At 45.7% G+C, this 8,553-nt stretch overlaps 1 long non-coding RNA gene and 1 pseudogene across 2 annotated transcripts; both read right to left on the bottom strand.

The window, feature by feature from the left end:
• Nucleotides 1–872: 872 nt before the first annotated feature.
• Nucleotides 873–4,698, bottom strand: LOC125535835. Of its 2 annotated transcripts, none has more exons than XR_007294816.1 (3): nucleotides 4,208–4,698; nucleotides 3,058–3,865; nucleotides 873–2,113 (listed from the first exon to the last, which is right to left on the bottom strand). It is a non-coding gene; the product is annotated as an uncharacterized LOC125535835 (long non-coding RNA). The 2 variants fall into 2 exon arrangements; XR_007294817.1 differs by lacking the exon at nucleotides 873–2,113 and adding an exon at nucleotides 2,120–2,278.
• Nucleotides 4,699–5,809: 1,111 nt separating this feature from the next.
• On the bottom strand, nucleotides 5,810–8,221 carry LOC125541075 (annotated as a pseudogene).
• Nucleotides 8,222–8,553: the final 332 nt, after the last annotated feature.

Below are 8,553 nucleotides of genomic sequence, written 5' to 3'. Positions count from 1 at the left end.
TATTTAGGCTGGTACAATCAATGACTTAGAATCTTGAAATACCTACATGATAGTTTGAGGCCTGCCTATTTGTTGCTTCTATTGATGTCCACTCCCATATTTCCTTGTTATGAGGAGCATTACTCCTCTTAAAAGGATCAAGACTACGCGGGCGCTCCTAGAGCACCGATTACCATGGTTGTTAGATTAACCCCCTTTTACCTAGAAATTAACCCATTGCCTTTCTATTATACTTTTTAGGCTTTAATTTATTTGCATAGAGTTTATGGCTTAGCTCATCTATTGGATGACAATACAATGTAGTGATTCAATCATGACAATTATCTCCAATATGATGGAGATATTTGAGGAATTATCAAAAGAAAAATTGCCAACCAAATATCTCCATGAAGACGGACAATTCTTTTCCACATTTTGTTCTTGACATGTGGTGTGCAATCAGGGTAATTATTGCTAGGAGGGTTTGATTCCATGTATTTTATGACATCTCTAGCGGGAGGGAGGCTCGGTCAACAGATAGATAAAGGGGAGGCGAATAGCGAACAAAACCAAAATGTATCATTCATATGCAAAATATCTATTAAAAAGCAGGGGGGGACTTTGAGGTACGACGTACAAGAAAGCGTTTTTTATGTACCACCTCTCGGTAACATGGTAAATTCATTTTGAACTTGGAGCAATCAGTCTGACACACACATTCCGTTCTTGTCAACCAACTGGCATTTACATATGCATACCTATCGCCACTCATAATCCGCTCTCCCCAGAACCTCGGAAATGATCCAATGCACGTGAAGCAACGTATATCTCTGTTCTTAACTACTCCCTCCGTCCCAAAATTCTTGTCTTAGATTAGTCTAGATACGGCCGTATCTAGACTAATCTAAGACAAGAATTTTGGGACGGAGGGAGTATTCATTTATTTTTTGCACTACTAATTGGCCTTCATTTGAGCCAAACATCTCGCAAAACCAGGCCATGCTACCCTCGCCGTACCTCTGGTCCAGTCTGTCCTGTAGCCGTCCGGCCTGCCTCCACAACATGGCCTCGATCTCACCAAGCTCCGCAACATCCTGCTATCGCCCCATCTTGAAGCTCTACCTCATCCTACAGTTGTTGCACACGAGAGGGTCGACACTCAGTACCCAGGCCGAACCGACTGACCGCCGTCCTGCTCGAAGATACATTCAAGTTCCTCTACCTCAACCCTGCCCTGACATCCAACGTCCAGGTTGTCCTTCATTCCTCATAGCACCGTAGTCAGGTGTGTTTGACTACAGCCATGGCTTTACTCCAGCGAGACGCGCATGACATGCATGGCTCTGCTCCGACAAACAACGGCGGCGATCACTCTGGCAGTGCGACGCAGCAGCTCCTAACGGCTCACGAATGGCAGGTTGATGCTTCACCTATGGACAGCACCTCCGGCTGCAGCTGTGTATCAGTGATCACCACGTGAATCTCTCAAACTGGGAGGAGCCATGCTGTAGCAATGGCGACAGGGATGCCGAGTCGGTCGCCAGGCCACAATAAAGAATATATATGGAGATAAAGGACAAAACTTATATACATGTTATTATGTGAACTTGCAATCACTTTCACTATACCTCCAACAGTTCAACCATTTGTTGCTGATACAAAACTCTGTTTTATGAAAAAGCTGGGCTGACCTCTGTGTTATGAGGAGACAAGTTCTAACACTATAATAAAATAAACTCAAATACTTTCTCTTCCTTGCATATTTTCTCCTGGCGGTCATGGTGTCTCCTAAACCACCATCTCACTTCAAGAAGACAAATTGGCATATCTCTTGATCCGCCCTTACTCTAACATAACTTGGGAACACTATCAAGTACAGTACATTTGAAGGAGCTCCACTTGTGTGTGTGTGTGTGTGTGTGTGTGTGTGTGTGTTTTAACGAACAATTCATTTTTAACGAGACATATCAATAAATCTGGGTTGTACTCATTTTAATATACAACAAGCAATAAAATGCAAAGTGTGCAACAGTGTTAGAAAAGCAAAACCTCAGTATACCATGTAGCTTCTTAATCACGCCTCCAATAATTACTAAACTCTTGGCGACAACTGCATCTCTAAGTAGTAATGATCCTGAAGAATAAATGCCTCAGGGAACTTAGAGAGAAATCAACAATAGGTCTGCAACCATTGAAGTGAAATATATGGCAGCTTGATGGGAAATTGTTATTTTCCTTTCCTACTACGATTTCCTTATCTCCACATGTTAGAGGGAAATGGGAATGTGTCCTATCATCACTGAAATTAGAAAATGCAAGAAGTTTCTGTTAGATGCAATTTCACTTCCAACAATGTGAACCTGACCATCTCTGAGAAGTGGTGGAGCTACAAAAATAAAGCTGGGAAGGGAAGTCTGAAAGGGAGCACACATAGGCAGTGTTGTAGAGGTCGTGGAGGCCCAGGTGCTCAATTAATTGTATCTCGGTCTCTGCTCACTACAACACTGAGTACACCTAAATTTTTATGTCTGCACTCAGATTTTTTGTTTACCCTTGCTAATTGCAGGAAATCAACACCAAGCAAGGCATTACTTCCCTGGTAGTTTCTCTAACTTTATCAAAATAGTAAACATGGTATTGAGGAGTTGTCTACACAAAAAGATTAAGGATAAATATTATTATAGAGCTCGGAGAACAATAAGTAGTATGATCTAAATTTACAAAAAAAAAACTATGTGGTCAAATATGTTTACTTTCGCAAGAAATAATTGAGGGTTCACAGCTACTTCTCAAAGGCATTGGTATTGGGATTTCAATATAATGTGTTTTTGTTGCACATTCTCAGATAAAATTTGCATTCCTATTGATCTGATTTGAGACTACAATTGATGATGGTTGGCAACTTGGAAGTGTGTTGAAGGCACATTCTCAGAGAAAATGCAATTCTTTCCTGAAGGAAAAATGGACAAAGCACATCGATCCGCAAAACCATGTCTAAAGTATGATGTTCTTGCCACACCGAATTAGCTTCTTAAAAAATCACATGTTGACATTTGTGCGAGAAGGAGAGGCACATACCTCGCCAGTGTGCTTCTGAAGCAATTGAAGCGTAGTTCTCGTCCATCCAGCACCACTCGTTCCTGATCCGCCAGTGTGCTCCTGATTCACTATCCCCAATATACTTGTTCAACAGCTCAGGAAAAGGTAACATCTCAACATTCTATACACAAAAGAAATCTAGCATTAATAATATGAAAATCTCAAAACCAATTGCCATTTGTGTCTTCCCATAGCCTGAAGGTCCAAACAGCAGAAACCAACTTGCAAGCTCACTCAAATCCTTCAAAGGCAGACAGCAAAAGGGGAGCATGAAAACAATTATGAATACTTAGTATTTTAAGCAATCAGGTGCCCTGCTACAACTTATAAAATGCATATAAGAAGCACAAATGTCTATAGACCACCTTTAGGACGAATTCAGAGGTCACTTAAACTTTTAAACTACCAATCACTGTGATGACCAGATAACACAACAAACAGAAGAACGTGGCGCATAACACAACTTATGTGATTACCTTGTAAACATTGGGGTGCTTTATACAATGAAGAATGCACCAGTCAATTTGTTTCTTCAACAAATCAAGACCGCCAACATTCTCCGGTGTGACATCACGCACATTAGAAAATCAGCTCATGATTACCATGTAAACTTTACACCAAGGATGTCTCGGCCGCCTTTTTTTGCCAGCCACAGACGCAACCATAGTCGTAGTTGCTGCATCTAACATCATGTCGTGGCAGGGCACCTCCACATTGACCGAGATCTCAAACTGCTGGACAATACTTGCACAGACATTTCACCTAGATGGCAGCAAGATTTCACAATCTACATTTCACGCCAGAAAACAAGCAATGATTGTTAGTTTCCATTTCCAGTTTGCAAAACATAAGCTTAAATGGGAAGAATATATCTCCCAGTTTGTAAGGCGCAGTCAATTAATCAATCTTCTATACTATTTATATTGAACATGTAGTGGTCAAGAACACTAAATTCAATCTCGGTAAAGAAAATGAAAACTAAAATCCCATTGACATCCATTGTTCCATGATGGACTTTACACGTATGTTCAACAACAAAAACTCCCCTCAACTCAGCTCGACTCAACATTATCTAAACTATGGAGCGGGGCACAAACAAGTAGGCAGGTAGAGAAGCAGAGTCACGTACCTGCACCCCTTGGCCGTGGCACACCACACACGAGCTCGTCCTCGGTCGGGTGCACCGCGACGTCGTCTGCATCCTCACGGTCACAATCCTCGCCCAGAACTCAAAACCCATGGAGAAAGAGGCACACCCAGGTGAACCCACGATTGAATTCGAAGCAAAAAAGGTGTCGGGCAGCGACCCACCAGGGCTCCTCGGGGAGTGGCGCCGGGGAGGATTTGGGGACATGGGCGGGGAGAGGAGGAAGGACCGGTACCCACGAGGGGCTCATGGGAGAGTGGCACCGGGGCAGATTTGGGGACGGGGGCGGGGCGAGGTGGGAGGGGCAGCATCGGTGGGCGTGGGTGGGAGTGGTGTCGGGACAGTGTGCGGGAAAGCGGCGAAGGGACTGGGGATACGGGGAGGGTGAAGCCGATCCACCGGAGGGCAGGATCTCCTGTCGCCGGAGATCATATGTGGCGGCGACGGGCGCAGGAGACCTAGGGTGCGTTTGGTTTACAACCAACGATGACCGCACCAAAAATTTGGCGTGCCCGTATGATTTGGCTATCGTTTGGATTAGGGCCAAAATTTTGGCTCGCCCAGCACGCCCAGGACCTTCCCATGTTATTTTCGCCAATCTGTTGGCGCAACATCGGCGCGGAAAACGTTCGTCAAAAAATTGGCGAGTTCGACGCCCGCTCTTCCGTACGTGAATATGCTGTATTATAACGAATGGCATGCGGATTATCCAGCCAAATTAACGCTAACTGAATCTAAAGCTCCACGCGCTGTCGCACAGCTACTGATTAAATTGGTTGTTTGCCTCCCTAATTAACTGCAGCCTTTTTCTGCGTGAGACTCGCTCCACGCGCGCCATGCATATGCCGGTGGTGCCTCCGTAGTCCAAAGCAGTCCTCACCTATTATTAGTTGCAGTGATTTGTTTCCTAATTGTGTTTTCATTGCCGTGGATTTTAGTCCGGCTAACCTTATAATCCCTTGGTTAATTTTTCCTTTTGTTGTGAAAAGGTCCTATAGTCCTTGTCTCACTCTTTTAGCAGCTCAACAAAACTACGAGTAGAATCAAACCAAACATTAACCCAACGCAAACTCAGTTGGCTCCAAACCAAACGAAGTCCAGCAAATTTACCAAAATTTTGGCATGTACAATGGCTATAAACCAAACGACACCATCTTACCAAATTTTTTGTCATGCCCTCACTTTGGTCATGCCAATATTTTGGTGGGGCTAGTTGGGGCACAAACCAAACACACCCCTAGCCCTCGCTCAAGAGTCAAAAAAGGGGTGGGCAGTTTGTTTGGTAGAGAGGAGAAAGATGTTTCCCTTTTTTGGACGAGGATGCTTCCTTTTCTTCGCATAAAGATTAATTAATGTGATTGATCGATTTATGTCAAGGTTAATTAATTTAGATTTGATCTTTAGAGATTGATCGTGATTGATTCTTGCACATAAAGACATTACTAAATAATTTTCGTCAGTATGGAAAGTTCTGATTCATTCAGATTTTTTTTCGTTGTGTGAGAGATGACGCGAAAATAAACCCATGGGATGAGGGGAGGGGACGAAAAAAACAACGAAAAAAACGGTTGAAAGTGATGGGACAAAAATAAACCATACTATTCAACCAACTCAAGCATTAGGAGTAGAGATTACAAGTGCTTAAAGGAACATTAAGAGAAGAACAAAAAAAGAGGAGTACATTACAAGCATTCGCCTTCCCTCTTCAAAAATTGACACCGAAGACTCACTAGATACAACACAAATACTCGTATTCAATGAAGGGCAGGACATCATGTACGAATTGAACCCTTCATTCTCCATCATTGCTATTGTGCCGTAACTCATGTAGGTTGCAGCCAGGTCAGGGATTGACTGGTCATGATCCAAATATTGCATGACTTTTCGCATGCTAGGCCTTGCATTGGCAGATGGGTAGGAGCATAACAAACCTAATTTGAGCAGGAGGGTGGCTTCCTCTGTGTTGAAACCCATGAGACGTGGATCGACGACGTCAAGAATTGAGCCGTTGCAGTGATGTTCTAGCACCCATTCAACCAACACTAACTCTGTGATATCCTTGCTACTGTTGATTGGCCTACGCCCACATGCGACCTCAAGGAGAAACACACCAAATGCGAACACATCGGTTAAGGGTGTTGCCTTCCCGGTGCATATAAGTTCCGGTGCAAGGTACCCCATGGTACCCACCACATGTGTTGTTTTAGAAACTGTGTCATGGTCGTACAACCTTGCTAGACCAAAATCACCGAGTCGTCCATTCAACTACTGTCCAAGAGGACATTGCTAGCCTTTATATTTCGATGTATGACAATTTGCTCCCATTCCTCATGAAGATACAACAAGCTTGATGCAACACCTTTGATGATCTGATTCCTCTCGGACCAATGTAGAGCCGGCTTATTTTGAGTATACAAGAACTTGTCAAGACTACCATTTTCCATGTACTCACAAATCAAGAGAAGTTCATCCTTTCGGCGGCAGTAGCCTAGTAACCGTGCGAGATTCCGGTGGTGGAGACGGCCAACGCTCACCACCTCCGCAAGGAACTCCCTTAGTCTTTGTTTTGAATCATGTGACACCCTCTTCACCGCAACCTCCAAATTGGACGCGGAAAGCAATCCTCTGTACACCCTTTCAAATCCTCCAACTCCAAGTAAATTCCTACCCAAAAACCCCTCAGTGGCATGAAATAAATCCTTGTATGCGAAACGATGTGGGCCGAACTCATCCTCCCAATCTTCTCTCACCTGGGCAGATCGGTGCCGATGCCACAAGAAGAAGAATACGGCTGCTACCACTGCAATGGCAAGCAATACCGTGGCCAATGGCCGTATGACATCCAAGATCTTAGACTGAGGCTTGGGACCTAGGTGTGGTAGGGTGGGAAGCTTGGAAAAGTCTAGCGGTAGGGCAGGTCCATCCAAACTGAAGCTCCATCCAATGACATAGTGGTGGGTGCGATCGACCTTACCTTCGGAAGCCGTAAACCCAACGTACATCTTGTCCGCCGTGACTGTGGAGAGATCAATGACCTCTGAGAGCAGAGGATTTTCTGGTTTTGGTACCTGCACAGGTGCTAATGTCACGTTGAGTCGCTTGGCCTGGGCGTCATAGTCTACCCACACCTGCACATTGTTTTGAATTTTAGTTTCAGAAATATTTCACCATAGCCGAAATCAATGAATTTCACTTGAATCCGCTAAAATATTTTGACCTGATGAAAGTTATAGTTAAAGCAAAACAATGACCTGGGAACAGTTGGCGGCTGTTTAGATTGAGCTGTTGAAAGGCGCCGTTCTCATTGCTGTAGTACCCGGCCGGCTTGGCCTGCCGTGAGATGAGGCTGTTGACGTCGATGCTGACGCGATTGCTGTTGATGTCACGGAACGCGATGTTCATGATGGTGTCGAGCTCGACCGCCAAGATGTGATCGCTTGCCGTGCCGTTGGTCGCGTTGAGGAGGCCAAGGTACGGCCCGCTGTTGGCAGCTGAGAGGTTCGAGGTCAGGGCGACCACGAACGCAAGCCCATAGCCGGTCGGGCCATCGTACCTGGACGAAATGGCGAACACGAAGGATGTGGAGAAGGAGCGCGCCATGGCGGTGCGGTTCGTCGTGGTGGAACTTCGGAGCAAGCGGAGTGGTGTGGGGTGGAAGGCATGGCCTGTTGTCTGGTTATCTCAGACCGGGTCGGTGAGCAGCAGGAGGCCGTTGGGCATGACGGTGGCGAGGCCGTCCAGCGTGAGGTTCGCCGTGGCGAATCCTTGGTAGGCGAACTGGTCGTCTTCCGCCGCCAAGGCCACCACTGCGTCGAGGCTCAGCAGCAGCAGGAGCAGACCAAGGGCTAGCACAGACTGCTGCATAGTTCCTTGCCACCAGTGCTCGCCACACTTGCAGCGTTTGCGTTTGCCTTGAAGAAGCACACGCACGAGCACGACCCATAAATAGCTCGCCATTGTTACGATTTTTCTTGGGACGGTGTGGAGATGCCGGGCAGAAAGCTACAGGGAGAACGGGCGTGTCTGGCAAAGTAGTAGCAATCGGAGGCTTGCGGTGAGTAGCACACTGCTTTCTTGAATGACATCTTTCGCAGCGTGTCGTGCGGGCGGGGCCAGAGCACGTGGACTGGAAGGAAGCAGGACACTTTCGCTGAGTGAGATCTCCCTTTCATCTTTTCAAGGAATCCATGGACTTCTTGGGCAGCTCTGACCCTGACGGTGTCTCGTATCTAGTTCATCCAGGTCCATCCATTTTACAGCGAGGAGTACTAGTAGTATCTCATGAACTCTTGGGTTCCGATCTAATCTTGAATGAAAGAACGGGATAC

The sequence above is a fragment of the Triticum urartu genome, chromosome 2 (genome assembly GCF_003073215.2).
Source record: "Triticum urartu cultivar G1812 chromosome 2, Tu2.1, whole genome shotgun sequence".
In the NCBI taxonomy this organism is placed as follows: Eukaryota; Viridiplantae; Streptophyta; class Magnoliopsida; order Poales; family Poaceae; genus Triticum; species Triticum urartu.
Note: the sequence above shows the minus strand (reverse complement) of the source record. Positions and strands in the feature narration are given on the sequence as shown.